Genomic DNA, 19111 nt, shown 5'->3' with positions numbered 1-19111 from the left:
ACTTCTGCAGAAGCGGCGGCGTCGACGACGACGACGACGCTCGCGAGAGGCTCTGTGATATTTGAAAAACACATGTAAAAAATATAAATCAGACTCCGCCTCCCACCCTACGCTGTACCGTTTTGGAAAATGCTTTATCTGCGACATTCGCCTCAATCACATCTGAGAGTAATTCTAAATAAAACACCTGTTGCTAATTGTTCGTCGTTCCAGATACTGCTTGCTATACGGCCACGACGCGCAACTGATTTCGAAAATTCGTTTGCTTCCTGTGAGGATCGAACTCACGACCCCTGGTTTACTAGACCAGTGCTCTGCCACTGAGCTAAAGAGGCGCGGCCTAGCGGTAGTTTTGCGTACTTCGTGCTTACGCTCGTCTGGATCATCAGGCTTAAGCTGACAACACTTCATATTACCGACTAATATTTGCAGCTATGGCGCACCATTACTGCTTGGCTACACATCTCACACGTAACCGATGTGCTCTCCAACCAACACCACTTACATTTCAGAACATGTCTTTGACACATGTCTACGAAATCACCTTCACCTTCAGATACACTTTCCTTGCGTCTGATGGTGACGTAGGCAAAGTTTTAAGTTGCTATTTCCATTACGTCACATTGATCAGAGAAACGGTAATTTACATCTGCAGCGGAACAAAATTACGTTCCGCCCAGCGTGGGGCTCGAACCCACGACCCTGAGATTAAGAGTCTCATGCTCTACCGACTGAGCTAGCCGGGCTGCGTCGGTGACTACGTGTCGGGTCGCACGACACACAGTTCTCGTTTCGGTGGGGTGGTCCCATACAGAATCTCTCCATGCTGCCTAATGTTTTCCTAGCGTCACACACGTCACGTACTTCACTTTTATTTCATAATCATTTCTGAGAGGTACAGGAATTGCATGAAAACCTGCAGCGCTAGTGGTGTCAAAATTAACACACATATTTGATTTGACTCAGAAGCCGAACGGGTTACTTTCCGACGCTGTCTTAGATGCGCAAATGCCAGCCAAAACTCGCGGTGACGGCACTCAGCCGACCATTTCGCTAGATAACACCGTTCTGGCTGTGTGTGTATCAAGCTCAAGTGCATCTCCAAGCAGGAAATGGACAACAGCAACATTCAGACGATTTCGTACTGCTCAATAGCTACACTAAAACGGTGTGTTTCTTTTGCAGAATTGGAAAAACACGACCGTGACAGGATTCGAACCTGCAATCTTCGGATCCGAAGTCCGACGCCTTATCCATTAGGCCACACGGTCACTGGCCGCCAAGTATTCCTTACATTCGTGTCATCTCGAAACGCTCATACCGCTGAGGAATTGTGTTTTCGTTCTACACAGCCGCTGCCTCTTGCTGCTTCCCACCCATTCGTTACATTCAAGCCTTTACGAGACCGACCAAGTAGAGATTGGGAATCAAGACCACACACTTTGTGCATTCGAAATCGAAGGCAGGGCGTCCCTCGCCGCATTTGCTACGATGGCGATTTGCTACTTCTGCAGAAGCGGCGGCGTCGACGACGACGACGACGCTCGCGAGAGGCTCTGTGATATTTGAAAAACACATGTAAAAAATATAAATCAGACTCCGCCTCCCACCCTACGCTGTACCGTTTTGGAAAATGCTTTATCTGCGACATTCGCCTCAATCACATCTGAGAGTAATTCTAAATAAAACACCTGTTGCTAATTGTTCGTCGTTCCAGATACTGCTTGCTATACGGCCACGACGCGCAACTGATTTCGAAAATTCGTTTGCTTCCTGTGAGGATCGAACTCACGACCCCTGGTTTACTAGACCAGTGCTCTGCCACTGAGCTAAAGAGGCGCGGCCTAGCGGTAGTTTTGCGTACTTCGTGCTTACGCTCGTCTGGATCATCAGGCTTAAGCTGACAACACTTCATATTACCGACTAATATTTGCAGCTATGGCGCACCATTACTGCTTGGCTACACATCTCACACGTAACCGATGTGCTCTCCAACCAACACCACTTACATTTCAGAACATGTCTTTGACACATGTCTACGAAATCACCTTCACCTTCAGATACACTTTCCTTGCGACTGATGTACACGTAGGCAAAGTTTTAAGTTGCTATTTCCATTACGTCACATTGATCAGAGAAACGGTAATTTACATCTGCAGCGGAACAAAATTACGTTCCGCCCAGCGTGGGGCTCGAACCCACGACCCTGAGATTAAGAGTCTCATGCTCTACCGACTGAGCTAGCCGGGCTGCGTCGGTGACTACGTGTCGGGTCGCACGACACACAGTTCTCGTTTCGGTGGGGTGGTCCCATACAGAATCTCTCCATGCTGCCTAATGTTTTCCTAGCGTCACACACGTCACGTACTTCACTTTTATTTCATAATCATTTCTGAGAGGTACAGGAATTGCATGAAAACCTGCAGCGCTAGTGGTGTCAAAATTAACACACATATTTGATTTGACTCAGAAGCCGAACGGGTTACTTTCCGACGCTGTCTTAGATGCGCAAATGCCAGCCAAAACTCGCGGTGACGGCACTCAGCCGACCATTTCGCTAGATAACACCGTTCTGGCTGTGTGTGTATCAAGCTCAAGTGCATCTCCAAGCAGGAAATGGACAACAGCAACATTCAGACGATTTCGTACTGCTCAATAGCTACACTAAAACGGTGTGTTTCTTTTGCAGAATTGGAAAAACACGACCGTGACAGGATTCGAACCTGCAATCTTCGGATCCGAAGTCCGACGCCTTATCCATTAGGCCACACGGTCACTGGCCGCCAAGTATTCCTTACATTCGTGTCATCTCGAAACGCTCATACCGCTGAGGAATTGTGTTTTCGTTCTACACAGCCGCTGCCTCTTGCTGCTTCCCACCCATTCGTTACATTCAAGCCTTTACGAGACCGACCAAGTAGAGATTGGGAATCAAGACCACACACTTTGTGCATTCGAAATCGAAGGCAGGGCGTCCCTCGCCGCATTTGCTACGATGGCGATTTGCTACTTCTGCAGAAGCGGCGGCGTCGACGACGACGACGACGACGACGCTCGCGAGAGGCTCTGTGATATTTGAAAAACACATGTAAAAAATATAAATCAGACTCCGCCTCCCACCCTACGCTGTACCGTTTTGGAAAATGCTTTATCTGCGACATTCGCCTCAATCACATCTGAGAGTAATTCTAAATAAAACACCTGTTGCTAATTGTTCGTCGTTCCAGATACTGCTTGCTATACGGCCACGACGCGCAACTGATTTCGAAAATTCGTTTGCTTCCTGTGAGGATCGAACTCACGACCCCTGGTTTACTAGACCAGTGCTCTGCCACTGAGCTAAAGAGGCGCGGCCTAGCGGTAGTTTTGCGTACTTCGTGCTTACGCTCGTCTGGATCATCAGGCTTAAGCTGACAACACTTCATATTACCGACTAATATTTGCAGCTATGGCGCACCATTACTGCTTGGCTACACATCTCACACGTAACCGATGTGCTCTCCAACCAACACCACTTACATTTCAGAACATGTCTTTGACACATGTCTACGAAATCACCTTCACCTTCAGATACACTTTCCTTGCGTCTGATGGTGACGTAGGCAAAGTTTTAAGTTGCTATTTCCATTACGTCACATTGATCAGAGAAACGGTAATTTACATCTGCAACGGAACAAAATTACGTTCCGCCCAGCGTGGGGCTCGAACCCACGACCCTGAGATTAAGAGTCTCATGCTCTACCGACTGAGCTAGCCGGGCTGCGTCGGTGACTACGTGTCGGGTCGCACGACACACAGTTCTCGTTTCGGTGGGGTGGTCCCATACAGAATCTCTCCATGCTGCCTAATGTTTTCCTAGCGTCACACACGTCACGTACTTCACTTTTATTTCATAATCATTTCTGAGAGGTACAGGAATTGCATGAAAACCTGCAGCGCTAGTGGTGTCAAAATTAACACACATATTTGATTTGACTCAGAAGCCGAACGGGTTACTTTCCGACGCTGTCTTAGATGCGCAAATGCCAGCCAAAACTCGCGGTGACGGCACTCAGCCGACCATTTCGCTAGATAACACCGTTCTGGCTGTGTGTGTATCAAGCTCAAGTGCATCTCCAAGCAGGAAATGGACAACAGCAACATTCAGACGATTTCGTACTGCTCAATAGCTACACTAAAACGGTGTGTTTCTTTTGCAGAATTGGAAAAACACGACCGTGACAGGATTCGAACCTGCAATCTTCGGATCCGAAGTCCGACGCCTTATCCATTAGGCCACACGGTCACTGGCCGCCAAGTATTCCTTACATTCGTGTCATCTCGAAACGCTCATACCGCTGAGGAATTGTGTTTTCGTTCTACACAGCCGCTGCCTCTTGCTGCTTCCCACCCATTCGTTACATTCAAGCCTTTACGAGACCGACCAAGTAGAGATTGGGAATCAAGACCACACACTTTGTGCATTCGAAATCGAAGGCAGGGCGTCCCTCGCCGCATTTGCTACGATGGCGATTTGCTACTTCTGCAGAAGCGGCGGCGTCGACGACGACGACGACGACGCTCGCGAGAGGCTCTGTGATATTTGAAAAACACATGTAAAAAATATAAATCAGACTCCGCCTCCCACCCTACGCTGTACCGTTTTGGAAAATGCTTTATCTGCGACATTCGCCTCAATCACATCTGAGAGTAATTCTAAATAAAACACCTGTTGCTAATTGTTCGTCGTTCCAGATACTGCTTGCTATACGGCCACGACGCGCAACTGATTTCGAAAATTCGTTTGCTTCCTGTGAGGATCGAACTCACGACCCCTGGTTTACTAGACCAGTGCTCTGCCACTGAGCTAAAGAGGCGCGGCCTAGCGGTAGTTTTGCGTACTTTGTGCTTACGCTCGTCTGGATCATCAGGCTTAAGCTGACAACACTTCATATTACCGACTAATATTTGCAGCTATGGCGCACCATTACTGCTTGGCTACACATCTCACACGTAACCGATGTGCTCTCCAACCAACACCACTTACATTTCAGAACATGTCTTTGACACATGTCTACGAAATCACCTTCACCTTCAGATACACTTTCCTTGCGACTGATGTACACGTAGGCAAAGTTTTAAGTTGCTATTTCCATTACGTCACATTGATCAGAGAAACGGTAATTTACATCTGCAGCGGAACAAAATTACGTTCCGCCCAGCGTGGGGCTCGAACCCACGACCCTGAGATTAAGAGTCTCATGCTCTACCGACTGAGCTAGCCGGGCTGCGTCGGTGACTACGTGTCGGGTCGCACGACACACAGTTCTCGTTTCGGTGGGGTGGTCCCATACAGAATCTCTCCATGCTGCCTAATGTTTTCCTAGCGTCACACACGTCACGTACTTCACTTTTATTTCATAATCATTTCTGAGAGGTACAGGAATTGCATGAAAACCTGCAGCGCTAGTGGTGTCAAAATTAACACACATATTTGATTTGACTCAGAAGCCGAACGGGTTACTTTCCGACGCTGTCTTAGATGCGCAAATGCCAGCCAAAACTCGCGGTGACGGCACTCAGCCGACCATTTCGCTAGATAACACCGTTCTGGCTGTGTGTGTATCAAGCTCAAGTGCATCTCCAAGCAGGAAATGGACAACAGCAACATTCAGACGATTTCGTACTGCTCAATAGCTACACTAAAACGGTGTGTTTCTTTTGCAGAATTGGAAAAACACGACCGTGACAGGATTCGAACCTGCAATCTTCGGATCCGAAGTCCGACGCCTTATCCATTAGGCCACACGGTCACTGGCCGCCAAGTATTCCTTACATTCGTGTCATCTCGAAACGCTCATACCGCTGAGGAATTGTGTTTTCGTTCTACACAGCCGCTGCCTCTTGCTGCTTCCCACCCATTCGTTACATTCAAGCCTTTACGAGACCGACCAAGTAGAGATTGGGAATCAAGACCACACACTTTGTGCATTCGAAATCGAAGGCAGGGCGTCCCTCGCCGCATTTGCTACGATGGCGATTTGCTACTTCTGCAGAAGCGGCGGCGTCGACGACGACGACGACGCTCGCGAGAGGCTCTGTGATATTTGAAAAACACATGTAAAAAATATAAATCAGACTCCGCCTCCCACCCTACGCTGTACCGTTTTGGAAAATGCTTTATCTGCGACATTCGCCTCAATCACATCTGAGAGTAATTCTAAATAAAACACCTGTTGCTAATTGTTCGTCGTTCCAGATACTGCTTGCTATACGGCCACGACGCGCAACTGATTTCGAAAATTCGTTTGCTTCCTGTGAGGATCGAACTCACGACCCCTGGTTTACTAGACCAGTGCTCTGCCACTGAGCTAAAGAGGCGCGGCCTAGCGGTAGTTTTGCGTACTTCGTGCTTACGCTCGTCTGGATCATCAGGCTTAAGCTGACAACACTTCATATTACCGACTAATATTTGCAGCTATGGCGCACCATTACTGCTTGGCTACACATCTCACACGTAACCGATGTGCTCTCCAACCAACACCACTTACATTTCAGAACATGTCTTTGACACATGTCTACGAAATCACCTTCACCTTCAGATACACTTTCCTTGCGACTGATGTACACGTAGGCAAAGTTTTAAGTTGCTATTTCCATTACGTCACATTGATCAGAGAAACGGTAATTTACATCTGCAGCGGAACAAAATTACGTTCCGCCCAGCGTGGGGCTCGAACCCACGACCCTGAGATTAAGAGTCTCATGCTCTACCGACTGAGCTAGCCGGGCTGCGTCGGTGACTACGTGTCGGGTCGCACGACACACAGTTCTCGTTTCGGTGGGGTGGTCCCATACAGAATCTCTCCATGCTGCCTAATGTTTTCCTAGCGTCACACACGTCACGTACTTCACTTTTATTTCATAATCATTTCTGAGAGGTACAGGAATTGCATGAAAACCTGCAGCGCTAGTGGTGTCAAAATTAACACACATATTTGATTTGACTCAGAAGCCGAACGGGTTACTTTCCGACGCTGTCTTAGATGCGCAAATGCCAGCCAAAACTCGCGGTGACGGCACTCAGCCGACCATTTCGCTAGATAACACCGTTCTGGCTGTGTGTGTATCAAGCTCAAGTGCATCTCCAAGCAGGAAATGGACAACAGCAACATTCAGACGATTTCGTACTGCTCAATAGCTACACTAAAACGGTGTGTTTCTTTTGCAGAATTGGAAAAACACGACCGTGACAGGATTCGAACCTGCAATCTTCGGATCCGAAGTCCGACGCCTTATCCATTAGGCCACACGGTCACTGGCCGCCAAGTATTCCTTACATTCGTGTCATCTCGAAACGCTCATACCGCTGAGGAATTGTGTTTTCGTTCTACACAGCCGCTGCCTCTTGCTGCTTCCCACCCATTCGTTACATTCAAGCCTTTACGAGACCGACCAAGTAGAGATTGGGAATCAAGACCACACACTTTGTGCATTCGAAATCGAAGGCAGGGCGTCCCTCGCCGCATTTGCTACGATGGCGATTTGCTACTTCTGCAGAAGCGGCGGCGTCGACGACGACGACGACGCTCGCGAGAGGCTCTGTGATATTTGAAAAACACATCTAAAAAATATAATTCAGACTGCCGCCTCCCACCCTACGCTGTACCGCTTTGGAAAATGCTTTATCTGCGACATTCGCCTCAATCACATCTGAGAGTAATTCTAAATAAAACACCTGTTGCTAATTGTTCGTCGTTCCAGATACTGCTTGCTATACGGCCACGACGCGCAACTGATTTCGAAAATTCGTTTGCCTCCTGTGAGGATCGAACTCACGACCCCTGGTTTACTAGACCAGTGCTCTGCCACTGAGCTAAAGAGGCGCGGCCTAGCGGTAGTTTTGCGTACTTCGTGCTTACGCTCGTCTGGATCATCAGGCTTAAGCTGACAACACTTCATATTACTGACTAATATTTGCAGCTATGGCGCACCATTACTGCTTGGCTACACATCTCACACGTAACCGATGTGCTCTCCAACCAACACCACTTACATTTCAGAACATGTCTTTGACACATGTCTACGAAATCACCTTCACCTTCAGATACACTTTCCTTGCGACTGATGTACACGTAGGCAAAGTTTTAAGTTGCTATTTCCATTACGTCACATTGATCAGAGAAACGGTAATTTACATCTGCAGCGGAACAAAATTACGTTCCGCCCAGCGTGGGGCTCGAACCCACGACCCTGAGATTAAGAGTCTCATGCTCTACCGACTGAGCTAGCCGGGCTGCGTCGGTGACTACGTGTCGGGTCGCACGACACACAGTTCTCGTTTCGGTGGGGTGGTCCCATACAGAATCTCTCCATGCTGCCTAATGTTTTCCTAGCGTCACACACGTCACGTACTTCACTTTTATTTCATAATCATTTCTGAGAGGTACAGGAATTGCATGAAAACCTGCAGCGCTAGTGGTGTCAAAATTAACACACATATTTGATTTGACTCAGAAGCCGAACGGGTTACTTTCCGACGCTGTCTTAGATGCGCAAATGCCAGCCAAAACTCGCGGTGACGGCACTCAGCCGACCATTTCGCTAGATAACACCGTTCTGGCTGTGTGTGTATCAAGCTCAAGTGCATCTCCAAGCAGGAAATGGACAACAGCAACATTCAGACGATTTCGTACTGCTCAATAGCTACACTAAAACGGTGTGTTTCTTTTGCAGAATTGGAAAAACACGACCGTGATAGGATTCGAACCTGCAATCTTCGGATCCGAAGTCCGACGCCTTATCCATTAGGCCACACGGTCACTGGCCGCCAAGTATTCCTTACATTCGTGTCATCTCGAAACGCTCATACCGCTGAGGAATTGTGTTTTCGTTCTACACAGCCGCTGCCTCTTGCTGCTTCCCACCCATTCGTTACATTCAAGCCTTTACGAGACCGACCAAGTAGAGATTGGGAATCAAGACCACACACTTTGTGCATTCGAAATCGAAGGCAGGGCGTCCCTCGCCGCATTTGCTACGATGGCGATTTGCTACTTCTGCAGAAGCGGCGGCGTCGACGACGACGACGACGCTCGCGAGAGGCTCTGTGATATTTGAAAAACACATGTAAAAAATATAAATCAGACTCCGCCTCCCACCCTACGCTGTACCGTTTTTGGAAAATGCTTTATCTGCGACATTCGCCTCAATCACATCTGAGAGTAATTCTAAATAAAACACCTGTTGCTAATTGTTCGTCGTTCCAGATACTGCTTGCTATACGGCCACGACGCGCAACTGATTTCGAAAATTCGTTTGCTTCCTGTGAGGATCGAACTCACGACCCCTGGTTTACTAGACCAGTGCTCTGCCACTGAGCTAAAGAGGCGCGGCCTAGCGGTAGTTTTGCGTACTTTGTGCTTACGCTCGTCTGGATCATCAGGCTTAAGCTGACAACACTTCATATTACCGACTAATATTTGCAGCTATGGCGCACCATTACTGCTTGGCTACACATCTCACACGTAACCGATGTGCTCTCCAACCAACACCACTTACATTTCAGAACATGTCTTTGACACATGTCTACGAAATCACCTTCACCTTCAGATACACTTTCCTTGCGACTGATGTACACGTAGGCAAAGTTTTAAGTTGCTATTTCCATTACGTCACATTGATCAGAGAAACGGTAATTTACATCTGCAGCGGAACAAAATTACGTTCCGCCCAGCGTGGGGCTCGAACCCACGACCCTGAGATTAAGAGTCTCATGCTCTACCGACTGAGCTAGCCGGGCTGCGTCGGTGACTACGTGTCGGGTCGCACGACACACAGTTCTCGTTTCGGTGGGGTGGTCCCATACAGAATCTCTCCATGCTGCCTAATGTTTTCCTAGCGTCACACACGTCACGTACTTCACTTTTATTTCATAATCATTTCTGAGAGGTACAGGAATTGCATGAAAACCTGCAGCGCTAGTGGTGTCAAAATTAACACACATATTTGATTTGACTCAGAAGCCGAACGGGTTACTTTCCGACGCTGTCTTAGATGCGCAAATGCCAGCCAAAACTCGCGGTGACGGCACTCAGCCGACCATTTCGCTAGATAACACCGTTCTGGCTGTGTGTGTATCAAGCTCAAGTGCATCTCCAAGCAGGAAATGGACAACAGCAACATTCAGACGATTTCGTACTGCTCAATAGCTACACTAAAACGGTGTGTTTCTTTTGCAGAATTGGAAAAACACGACCGTGACAGGATTCGAACCTGCAATCTTCGGATCCGAAGTCCGACGCCTTATCCATTAGGCCACACGGTCACTGGCCGCCAAGTATTCCTTACATTCGTGTCATCTCGAAACGCTCATACCGCTGAGGAATTGTGTTTTCGTTCTACACAGCCGCTGCCTCTTGCTGCTTCCCACCCATTCGTTACATTCAAGCCTTTACGAGACCGACCAAGTAGAGATTGGGAATCAAGACCACACACTTTGTGCATTCGAAATCGAAGGCAGGGCGTCCCTCGCCGCATTTGCTACGATGGCGATTTGCTACTTCTGCAGAAGCGGCGGCGTCGACGACGACGACGACGCTCGCGAGAGGCTCTGTGATATTTGAAAAACACATGTAAAAAATATAAATCAGACTCCGCCTCCCACCCTACGCTGTACCGTTTTGGAAAATGCTTTATCTGCGACATTCGCCTCAATCACATCTGAGAGTAATTCTAAATAAAACACCTGTTGCTAATTGTTCGTCGTTCCAGATACTGCTTGCTATACGGCCACGACGCGCAACTGATTTCGAAAATTCGTTTGCTTCCTGTGAGGATCGAACTCACGACCCCTGGTTTACTAGACCAGTGCTCTGCCACTGAGCTAAAGAGGCGCGGCCTAGCGGTAGTTTTGCGTACTTTGTGCTTACGCTCGTCTGGATCATCAGGCTTAAGCTGACAACACTTCATATTACCGACTAATATTTGCAGCTATGGCGCACCATTACTGCTTGGCTACACATCTCACACGTAACCGATGTGCTCTCCAACCAACACCACTTACATTTCAGAACATGTCTTTGACACATGTCTACGAAATCACCTTCACCTTCAGATACACTTTCCTTGCGTCTGATGGTGACGTAGGCAAAGTTTTAAGTTGCTATTTCCATTACGTCACATTGATCAGAGAAACGGTAATTTACATCTGCAACGGAACAAAATTACGTTCCGCCCAGCGTGGGGCTCGAACCCACGACCCTGAGATTAAGAGTCTCATGCTCTACCGACTGAGCTAGCCGGGCTGCGTCGGTGACTACGTGTCGGGTCGCACGACACACAGTTCTCGTTTCGGTGGGGTGGTCCCATACAGAATCTCTCCATGCTGCCTAATGTTTTCCTAGCGTCACACACGTCACGTACTTCACTTTTATTTCATAATCATTTCTGAGAGGTACAGGAATTGCATGAAAACCTGCAGCGCTAGTGGTGTCAAAATTAACACACATATTTGATTTGACTCAGAAGCCGAACGGGTTACTTTCCGACGCTGTCTTAGATGCGCAAATGCCAGCCAAAACTCGCGGTGACGGCACTCAGCCGACCATTTCGCTAGATAACACCGTTCTGGCTGTGTGTGTATCAAGCTCAAGTGCATCTCCAAGCAGGAAATGGACAACAGCAACATTCAGACGATTTCGTACTGCTCAATAGCTACACTAAAACGGTGTGTTTCTTTTGCAGAATTGGAAAAACACGACCGTGACAGGATTCGAACCTGCAATCTTCGGATCCGAAGTCCGACGCCTTATCCATTAGGCCACACGGTCACTGGCCGCCAAGTATTCCTTACATTCGTGTCATCTCGAAACGCTCATACCGCTGAGGAATTGTGTTTTCGTTCTACACAGCCGCTGCCTCTTGCTGCTTCCCACCCATTCGTTACATTCAAGCCTTTACGAGACCGACCAAGTAGAGATTGGGAATCAAGACCACACACTTTGTGCATTCGAAATCGAAGGCAGGGCGTCCCTCGCCGCATTTGCTACGATGGCGATTTGCTACTTCTGCAGAAGCGGCGGCGGCGACGACGACGACGCTCGCGAGAGGCTCTGTGATATTTGAAAAACACATCTAAAAAATATAATTCAGACTGCCGCCTCCCACCCTACGCTGTACCGCTTTGGAAAATGCTTTATCTGCGACATTCGCCTCAATCACATCTGAGAGTAATTCTAAATAAAACACCTGTTGCTAATTGTTCGTCGTTCCAGATACTGCTTGCTATACGGCCACGACGCGCAACTGATTTCGAAAATTCGTTTGCTTCCTGTGAGGATCGAACTCACGACCCCTGGTTTACTAGACCAGTGCTCTGCCACTGAGCTAAAGAGGCGCGGCCTAGCGGTAGTTTTGCGTACTTTGTGCTTACGCTCGTCTGGATCATCAGGCTTAAGCTGACAACACTTCATATTACCGACTAATATTTGCAGCTATGGCGCACCATTACTGCTTGGCTACACATCTCACACGTAACCGATGTGCTCTCCAACCAACACCACTTACATTTCAGAACATGTCTTTGACACATGTCTACGAAATCACCTTCACCTTCAGATACACTTTCCTTGCGTCTGATGGTGACGTAGGCAAAGTTTTAAGTTGCTATTTCCATTACGTCACATTGATCAGAGAAACGGTAATTTACATCTGCAACGGAACAAAATTACGTTCCGCCCAGCGTGGGGCTCGAACCCACGACCCTGAGATTAAGAGTCTCATGCTCTACCGACTGAGCTAGCCGGGCTGCGTCGGTGACTACGTGTCGGGTCGCACGACACACAGTTCTCGTTTCGGTGGGGTGGTCCCATACAGAATCTCTCCATGCTGCCTAATGTTTTCCTAGCGTCACACACGTCACGTACTTCACTTTTATTTCATAATCATTTCTGAGAGGTACAGGAATTGCATGAAAACCTGCAGCGCTAGTGGTGTCAAAATTAACACACATATTTGATTTGACTCAGAAGCCGAACGGGTTACTTTCCGACGCTGTCTTAGATGCGCAAATGCCAGCCAAAACTCGCGGTGACGGCACTCAGCCGACCATTTCGCTAGATAACACCGTTCTGGCTGTGTGTGTATCAAGCTCAAGTGCATCTCCAAGCAGGAAATGGACAACAGCAACATTCAGACGATTTCGTACTGCTCAATAGCTACACTAAAACGGTGTGTTTCTTTTGCAGAATTGGAAAAACACGACCGTGACAGGATTCGAACCTGCAATCTTCGGATCCGAAGTCCGACGCCTTATCCATTAGGCCACACGGTCACTGGCCGCCAAGTATTCCTTACATTCGTGTCATCTCGAAACGCTCATACCGCTGAGGAATTGTGTTTTCGTTCTACACAGCCGCTGCCTCTTGCTGCTTCCCACCCATTCGTTACATTCAAGCCTTTACGAGACCGACCAAGTAGAGATTGGGAATCAAGACCACACACTTTGTGCATTCGAAATCGAAGGCAGGGCGTCCCTCGCCGCATTTGCTACGATGGCGATTTGCTACTTCTGCAGAAGCGGCGGCGGCGACGACGACGACGCTCGCGAGAGGCTCTGTGATATTTGAAAAACACATCTAAAAAATATAATTCAGACTGCCGCCTCCCACCCTACGCTGTACCGCTTTGGAAAATGCTTTATCTGCGACATTCGCCTCAATCACATCTGAGAGTAATTCTAAATAAAACACCTGTTGCTAATTGTTCGTCGTTCCAGATACTGCTTGCTATACGGCCACGACGCGCAACTGATTTCGAAAATTCGTTTGCTTCCTGTGAGGATCGAACTCACGACCCCTGGTTTACTAGACCAGTGCTCTGCCACTGAGCTAAAGAGGCGCGGCCTAGCGGTAGTTTTGCGTACTTTGTGCTTACGCTCGTCTGGATCATCAGGCTTAAGCTGACAACACTTCATATTACCGACTAATATTTGCAGCTATGGCGCACCATTACTGCTTGGCTACACATCTCACACGTAACCGATGTGCTCTCCAACCAACACCACTTACATTTCAGAACATGTCTTTGACACATGTCTACGAAATCACCTTCACCTTCAGATACACTTTCCTTGCGTCTGATGGTGACGTAGGCAAAGTTTTAAGTTGCTATTTCCATTACGTCACATTGATCAGAGAAACGGTAATTTACATCTGCAACGGAACAAAATTACGTTCCGCCCAGCGTGGGGCTCGAACCCACGACCCTGAGATTAAGAGTCTCATGCTCTACCGACTGAGCTAGCCGGGCTGCGTCGGTGACTACGTGTCGGGTCGCACGACACACAGTTCTCGTTTCGGTGGGGTGGTCCCATACAGAATCTCTCCATGCTGCCTAATGTTTTCCTAGCGTCACACACGTCACGTACTTCACTTTTATTTCATAATCATTTCTGAGAGGTACAGGAATTGCATGAAAACCTGCAGCGCTAGTGGTGTCAAAATTAACACACATATTTGATTTGACTCAGAAGCCGAACGGGTTACTTTCCGACGCTGTCTTAGATGCGCAAATGCCAGCCAAAACTCGCGGTGACGGCACTCAGCCGACCATTTCGCTAGATAACACCGTTCTGGCTGTGTGTGTATCAAGCTCAAGTGCATCTCCAAGCAGGAAATGGACAACAGCAACATTCAGACGATTTCGTACTGCTCAATAGCTACACTAAAACGGTGTGTTTCTTTTGCAGAATTGGAAAAACACGACCGTGACAGGATTCGAACCTGCAATCTTCGGATCCGAAGTCCGACGCCTTATCCATTAGGCACACGGTCACTGGCCGCCAAGTATTCCTTACATTCGTGTCATCTCGAAACGCTCATACCGCTGAGGAATTGTGTTTTCGTTCTACACAGCCGCTGCCTCTTGCTGCTTCCCACCCATTCGTTACATTCAAGCCTTTACGAGACCGACCAAGTAGAGATTGGGAATCAAGACCACACACTTTGTGCATTCGAAATCGAAGGCAGGGCGTCCCTCGCCGCATTTGCTACGATGGCGATTTGCTACTTCTGCAGAAGCGGCGGCGGCGACGACGACGACGACGCTCGCGAGAGGCTCTGTGATATTTGAAAAACACATCTAAAAAATATAATTCAGACTGCCGCCTCCCACCCTACGCTGTACCGCTTTGGAAAATGCTTTATCTGCGACATTCGCCTCAATCACATCTGAGAGTAATTCTAAATAAAACACCTGTTGCTAATTGTTCGTCGTTCCAGATACTGCTTGCTATACGGCCACGACGCGCAACTGATTTCGAAAATTCGTTTGCTTCCTGTGAGGATCGAACTCACGACCCCTGGTTTACTAGACCAGTGCTCTGCCACTGAGCTAAAGAGGCGCGGCCTAGCGGTAGTTTTGCGTACTTTGTGCTTACGCTCGTCTGGATCATCAGGCTTAAGCTGACAACACTTCATATTACCGACTAATATTTGCAGCTATGGCGCACCATTACTGCTTGGCTACACATCTCACACGTAACCGATGTGCTCTCCAACCAACACCACTTACATTTCAGAACATGTCTTTGACACATGTCTACGAAATCACCTTCACCTTCAGATACACTTTCCTTGCGACTGATGTACACGTAGGCAAAGTTTTAAGTTGCTATTTCCATTACGTCACATTGATCAGAGAAACGGTAATTTACATCTGCAGCGGAACAAAATTACGTTCCGCCCAGCGTGGGGCTCGAACCCACGACCCTGAGATTAAGAGTCTCATGCTCTACCGACTGAGCTAGCCGGGCTGCGTCGGTGACTACGTGTCGGGTCGCACGACACACAGTTCTCGTTTCGGTGGGGTGGTCCCATACAGAATCTCTCCATGCTGCCTAATGTTTTCCTAGCGTCACACACGTCACGTACTTCACTTTTATTTCATAATCATTTCTGAGAGGTACAGGAATTGCATGAAAACCTGCAGCGCTAGTGGTGTCAAAATTAACACACATATTTGATTTGACTCAGAAGCCGAACGGGTTACTTTCCGACGCTGTCTTAGATGCGCAAATGCCAGCCAAAACTCGCGGTGACGGCACTCAGCCGACCATTTCGCTAGATAACACCGTTCTGGCTGTGTGTGTATCAAGCTCAAGTGCATCTCCAAGCAGGAAATGGACAACAGCAACATTCAGACGATTTCGTACTGCTCAATAGCTACACTAAAACGGTGTGTTTCTTTTGCAGAATTGGAAAAACACGACCGTGATAGGATTCGAACCTGCAATCTTCGGATCCGAAGTCCGACGCCTTATCCATTAGGCCACACGGTCACTGGCCGCCAAGTATTCCTTACATTCGTGTCATCTCGAAACGCTCATACCGCTGAGGAATTGTGTTTTCGTTCTACACAGCCGCTGCCTCTTGCTGCTTCCCACCCATTCGTTACATTCAAGCCTTTACGAGACCGACCAAGTAGAGATTGGGAATCAAGACCACACACTTTGTGCATTCGAAATCGAAGGCAGGGCGTCCCTCGCCGCATTTGCTACGATGGCGATTTGCTACTTCTGCAGAAGCGGCGGCGTCGACGACGACGACGACGCTCGCGAGAGGCTCTGTGATATTTGAAAAACACATGTAAAAAATATAAATCAGACTCCGCCTCCCACCCTACGCTGTACCGTTTTTGGAAAATGCTTTATCTGCGACATTCGCCTCAATCACATCTGAGAGTAATTCTAAATAAAACACCTGTTGCTAATTGTTCGTCGTTCCAGATACTGCTTGCTATACGGCCACGACGCGCAACTGATTTCGAAAATTCGTTTGCTTCCTGTGAGGATCGAACTCACGACCCCTGGTTTACTAGACCAGTGCTCTGCCACTGAGCTAAAGAGGCGCGGCCTAGCGGTAGTTTTGCGTACTTTGTGCTTACGCTCGTCTGGATCATCAGGCTTAAGCTGACAACACTTCATATTACCGACTAATATTTGCAGCTATGGCGCACCATTACTGCTTGGCTACACATCTCACACGTAACCGATGTGCTCTCCAACCAACACCACTTACATTTCAGAACATGTCTTTGACACATGTCTACGAAATCACCTTCACCTTCAGATACACTTTCCTTGCGACTGATGTACACGTAGGCAAAGTTTTAAGTTGCTATTTCCATTACGTCACATTGATCAGAGAAACGGTAATTTACATCTGCAGCGGAACAAAATTACGTTCCGCCCAGCGTGGGGCTCGAACCCACGACCCTGAGATTAAGAGTCTCATGCTCTACCGACTGAGCTAGCCGGGCTGCGTCGGTGACTACGTGTCGGGTCGCACGACACACAGTTCTCGTTTCGGTGGGGTGGTCCCATACAGAATCTCTCCATGCTGCCTAATGTTTTCCTAGCGTCACACACGTCACGTACTTCACTTTTATTTCATAATCATTTCTGAGAGGTACAGGAATTGCATGAAAACCTGCAGCGCTAGTGGTGTCAAAATTAACACACATATTTGATTTGACTCAGAAGCCGAACGGGTTACTTTCCGACGCTGTCTTAGATGCGCAAATGCCAGCCAAAACTCGCGGTGACGGCACTCAGCCGACCATTTCGCTAGATAACACCGTTCTGGCTGTGTGTGTATCAAGCTCAAGTGCATCTCCAAGCAGGAAATGGACAACAGCAACATTCAGACGATTTCGTACTGCTCAATAGCTACACTAAAACGGTGTGTTTCTTTTGCAGAATTGGAAAAACACGACCGTGACAGGATTCGAACCTGCAATCTTCGGATCCGAAGTCCGACGCCTTATCCATTAGGCCACACGGTCACTGGCCGCCAAGTATTCCTTACATTCGTGTCATCTCGAAACGCTCATACCGCTGAGGAATTGTGTTTTCGTTCTACACAGCCGCTGCCTCTTGCTGCTTCCCACCCATTCGTTACATTCAAGCCTTTACGAGACCGACCAAGTAGAGATTGGGAATCAAGACCACACACTTTGTGCATTCGAAATCGAAGGCAGGGCGTCCCTCGCCGCATTTGCTACGATGGCGATTTGCTACTTCTGCAGAAGCGGCGGCGTCGACGACGACGACGACGCTCGCGAGAGGCTCTGTGATATTTGAAAAACACATGTAAAAAATATAAATCAGACTCCGCCTCCCACCCTACGCTGTACCGTTTTGGAAAATGCTTTATCTGCGACATTCGCCTCAATCACATCTGAGAGTAATTCTAAATAAAACACCTGTTGCTAATTGTTCGTCGTTCCAGATACTGCTTGCTATACGGCCACGACGCGCAACTGATTTCGAAAATTCGTTTGCTTCCTGTGAGGATCGAACTCACGACCCCTGGTTTACTAGACCAGTGCTCTGCCACTGAGCTAAAGAGGCGCGGCCTAGCGGTAGTTTTGCGTACTTTGTGCTTACGCTCGTCTGGATCATCAGGCTTAAGCTGACAACACTTCATATTACCGACTAATATTTGCAGCTATGGCGCACCATTACTGCTTGGCTACACATCTCACACGTAACCGATGTGCTCTCCAACCAACACCACTTACATTTCAGAACATGTCTTTGACACATGTCTACGAAATCACCTTCACCTTCAGATACACTTTCCTTGCGTCTGATGGTGACGTAGGCAAAGTTTTAAGTTGCTATTTCCATTACGTCACATTGATCAGAGAAACGGTAATTTACATCTGCAACGGAACAAAATTACGTTCCGCCCAGCGTGGGGCTCGAACCCACGACCCTGAGATTAAGAGTCTCATGCTCTACCGACTGAGCTAGCCGGGCTGCGTCGGTGACTACGTGTCGGGTCGCACGACACACAGTTCTCGTTTCGGTGGGGTGGTCCCATACAGAATCTCTCCATGCTGCCTAATGTTTTCCTAGCGTCACACACGTCACGTACTTCACTTTTATTTCATAATCATTTCTGAGAGGTACAGGAATTGCATGAAAACCTGCAGCGCTAGTGGTGTCAAAATTAACACACATATTTGATTTGACTCAGAAGCCGAACGGGTTACTTTCCGACGCTGTCTTAGATGCGCAAATGCCAGCCAAAACTCGCGGTGACGGCACTCAGCCGACCATTTCGCT

The 19111-nt window shown here is 48.1% G+C and overlaps 38 non-coding genes across 38 annotated transcripts; all 38 read right to left on the bottom strand.

Moving 5' to 3' along the window:
* Window positions 1-263: 263 nt before the first annotated feature.
* Window positions 264-335, bottom strand: Trnat-agu. The gene has a single exon. It is a non-coding gene; the product is annotated as a tRNA-Thr (tRNA).
* A 338-nt stretch (window positions 336-673) lies between these two features.
* Trnak-cuu lies at window positions 674-746 on the bottom strand. The gene has a single exon. It is a non-coding gene; the product is annotated as a tRNA-Lys (tRNA).
* A 452-nt stretch (window positions 747-1198) lies between these two features.
* Trnar-ucg lies at window positions 1199-1271 on the bottom strand. The gene has a single exon. It is a non-coding gene; the product is annotated as a tRNA-Arg (tRNA).
* Window positions 1272-1767: 496 nt separating this feature from the next.
* Window positions 1768-1839, bottom strand: Trnat-agu. The gene has a single exon. It is a non-coding gene; the product is annotated as a tRNA-Thr (tRNA).
* A 338-nt stretch (window positions 1840-2177) lies between these two features.
* Window positions 2178-2250, bottom strand: Trnak-cuu. Its single transcript has one exon. It is a non-coding gene; the product is annotated as a tRNA-Lys (tRNA).
* Window positions 2251-2702: 452 nt separating this feature from the next.
* On the bottom strand, window positions 2703-2775 carry Trnar-ucg. Its single transcript has one exon. It is a non-coding gene; the product is annotated as a tRNA-Arg (tRNA).
* A 502-nt stretch (window positions 2776-3277) lies between these two features.
* On the bottom strand, window positions 3278-3349 carry Trnat-agu. Its single transcript has one exon. It is a non-coding gene; the product is annotated as a tRNA-Thr (tRNA).
* A 338-nt stretch (window positions 3350-3687) lies between these two features.
* Window positions 3688-3760, bottom strand: Trnak-cuu. The gene has a single exon. It is a non-coding gene; the product is annotated as a tRNA-Lys (tRNA).
* Window positions 3761-4212: 452 nt separating this feature from the next.
* Window positions 4213-4285, bottom strand: Trnar-ucg. Its single transcript has one exon. It is a non-coding gene; the product is annotated as a tRNA-Arg (tRNA).
* A 499-nt stretch (window positions 4286-4784) lies between these two features.
* Window positions 4785-4856, bottom strand: Trnat-agu. The gene has a single exon. It is a non-coding gene; the product is annotated as a tRNA-Thr (tRNA).
* Window positions 4857-5194: 338 nt separating this feature from the next.
* On the bottom strand, window positions 5195-5267 carry Trnak-cuu. Its single transcript has one exon. It is a non-coding gene; the product is annotated as a tRNA-Lys (tRNA).
* Window positions 5268-5719: 452 nt separating this feature from the next.
* Trnar-ucg lies at window positions 5720-5792 on the bottom strand. The gene has a single exon. It is a non-coding gene; the product is annotated as a tRNA-Arg (tRNA).
* Window positions 5793-6288: 496 nt separating this feature from the next.
* On the bottom strand, window positions 6289-6360 carry Trnat-agu. Its single transcript has one exon. It is a non-coding gene; the product is annotated as a tRNA-Thr (tRNA).
* A 338-nt stretch (window positions 6361-6698) lies between these two features.
* On the bottom strand, window positions 6699-6771 carry Trnak-cuu. The gene has a single exon. It is a non-coding gene; the product is annotated as a tRNA-Lys (tRNA).
* Window positions 6772-7223: 452 nt separating this feature from the next.
* Window positions 7224-7296, bottom strand: Trnar-ucg. Its single transcript has one exon. It is a non-coding gene; the product is annotated as a tRNA-Arg (tRNA).
* Window positions 7297-7793: 497 nt separating this feature from the next.
* On the bottom strand, window positions 7794-7865 carry Trnat-agu. Its single transcript has one exon. It is a non-coding gene; the product is annotated as a tRNA-Thr (tRNA).
* Window positions 7866-8203: 338 nt separating this feature from the next.
* Window positions 8204-8276, bottom strand: Trnak-cuu. Its single transcript has one exon. It is a non-coding gene; the product is annotated as a tRNA-Lys (tRNA).
* Window positions 8277-8728: 452 nt separating this feature from the next.
* Trnar-ucg lies at window positions 8729-8801 on the bottom strand. Its single transcript has one exon. It is a non-coding gene; the product is annotated as a tRNA-Arg (tRNA).
* A 497-nt stretch (window positions 8802-9298) lies between these two features.
* Window positions 9299-9370, bottom strand: Trnat-agu. The gene has a single exon. It is a non-coding gene; the product is annotated as a tRNA-Thr (tRNA).
* A 338-nt stretch (window positions 9371-9708) lies between these two features.
* On the bottom strand, window positions 9709-9781 carry Trnak-cuu. Its single transcript has one exon. It is a non-coding gene; the product is annotated as a tRNA-Lys (tRNA).
* Window positions 9782-10233: 452 nt separating this feature from the next.
* Trnar-ucg lies at window positions 10234-10306 on the bottom strand. Its single transcript has one exon. It is a non-coding gene; the product is annotated as a tRNA-Arg (tRNA).
* A 496-nt stretch (window positions 10307-10802) lies between these two features.
* On the bottom strand, window positions 10803-10874 carry Trnat-agu. The gene has a single exon. It is a non-coding gene; the product is annotated as a tRNA-Thr (tRNA).
* Window positions 10875-11212: 338 nt separating this feature from the next.
* On the bottom strand, window positions 11213-11285 carry Trnak-cuu. The gene has a single exon. It is a non-coding gene; the product is annotated as a tRNA-Lys (tRNA).
* Window positions 11286-11737: 452 nt separating this feature from the next.
* On the bottom strand, window positions 11738-11810 carry Trnar-ucg. Its single transcript has one exon. It is a non-coding gene; the product is annotated as a tRNA-Arg (tRNA).
* A 494-nt stretch (window positions 11811-12304) lies between these two features.
* On the bottom strand, window positions 12305-12376 carry Trnat-agu. The gene has a single exon. It is a non-coding gene; the product is annotated as a tRNA-Thr (tRNA).
* A 338-nt stretch (window positions 12377-12714) lies between these two features.
* Window positions 12715-12787, bottom strand: Trnak-cuu. Its single transcript has one exon. It is a non-coding gene; the product is annotated as a tRNA-Lys (tRNA).
* Window positions 12788-13239: 452 nt separating this feature from the next.
* On the bottom strand, window positions 13240-13312 carry Trnar-ucg. Its single transcript has one exon. It is a non-coding gene; the product is annotated as a tRNA-Arg (tRNA).
* Window positions 13313-13806: 494 nt separating this feature from the next.
* Trnat-agu lies at window positions 13807-13878 on the bottom strand. The gene has a single exon. It is a non-coding gene; the product is annotated as a tRNA-Thr (tRNA).
* A 338-nt stretch (window positions 13879-14216) lies between these two features.
* Trnak-cuu lies at window positions 14217-14289 on the bottom strand. Its single transcript has one exon. It is a non-coding gene; the product is annotated as a tRNA-Lys (tRNA).
* Window positions 14290-14741: 452 nt separating this feature from the next.
* Trnar-ucg lies at window positions 14742-14813 on the bottom strand. The gene has a single exon. It is a non-coding gene; the product is annotated as a tRNA-Arg (tRNA).
* Window positions 14814-15310: 497 nt separating this feature from the next.
* On the bottom strand, window positions 15311-15382 carry Trnat-agu. The gene has a single exon. It is a non-coding gene; the product is annotated as a tRNA-Thr (tRNA).
* A 338-nt stretch (window positions 15383-15720) lies between these two features.
* Trnak-cuu lies at window positions 15721-15793 on the bottom strand. Its single transcript has one exon. It is a non-coding gene; the product is annotated as a tRNA-Lys (tRNA).
* A 452-nt stretch (window positions 15794-16245) lies between these two features.
* Trnar-ucg lies at window positions 16246-16318 on the bottom strand. Its single transcript has one exon. It is a non-coding gene; the product is annotated as a tRNA-Arg (tRNA).
* A 497-nt stretch (window positions 16319-16815) lies between these two features.
* On the bottom strand, window positions 16816-16887 carry Trnat-agu. Its single transcript has one exon. It is a non-coding gene; the product is annotated as a tRNA-Thr (tRNA).
* A 338-nt stretch (window positions 16888-17225) lies between these two features.
* Trnak-cuu lies at window positions 17226-17298 on the bottom strand. The gene has a single exon. It is a non-coding gene; the product is annotated as a tRNA-Lys (tRNA).
* Window positions 17299-17750: 452 nt separating this feature from the next.
* Trnar-ucg lies at window positions 17751-17823 on the bottom strand. The gene has a single exon. It is a non-coding gene; the product is annotated as a tRNA-Arg (tRNA).
* A 496-nt stretch (window positions 17824-18319) lies between these two features.
* On the bottom strand, window positions 18320-18391 carry Trnat-agu. The gene has a single exon. It is a non-coding gene; the product is annotated as a tRNA-Thr (tRNA).
* A 338-nt stretch (window positions 18392-18729) lies between these two features.
* Window positions 18730-18802, bottom strand: Trnak-cuu. The gene has a single exon. It is a non-coding gene; the product is annotated as a tRNA-Lys (tRNA).
* Window positions 18803-19111: the final 309 nt, after the last annotated feature.

Source organism: Schistocerca piceifrons, unplaced genomic scaffold, assembly GCF_021461385.2.
Source record: "Schistocerca piceifrons isolate TAMUIC-IGC-003096 unplaced genomic scaffold, iqSchPice1.1 HiC_scaffold_1137, whole genome shotgun sequence".
NCBI lineage: Eukaryota > Metazoa > Arthropoda > Insecta > Orthoptera > Acrididae > Schistocerca > Schistocerca piceifrons.
This window is presented reverse-complemented; position numbering and strand designations above follow the sequence as displayed.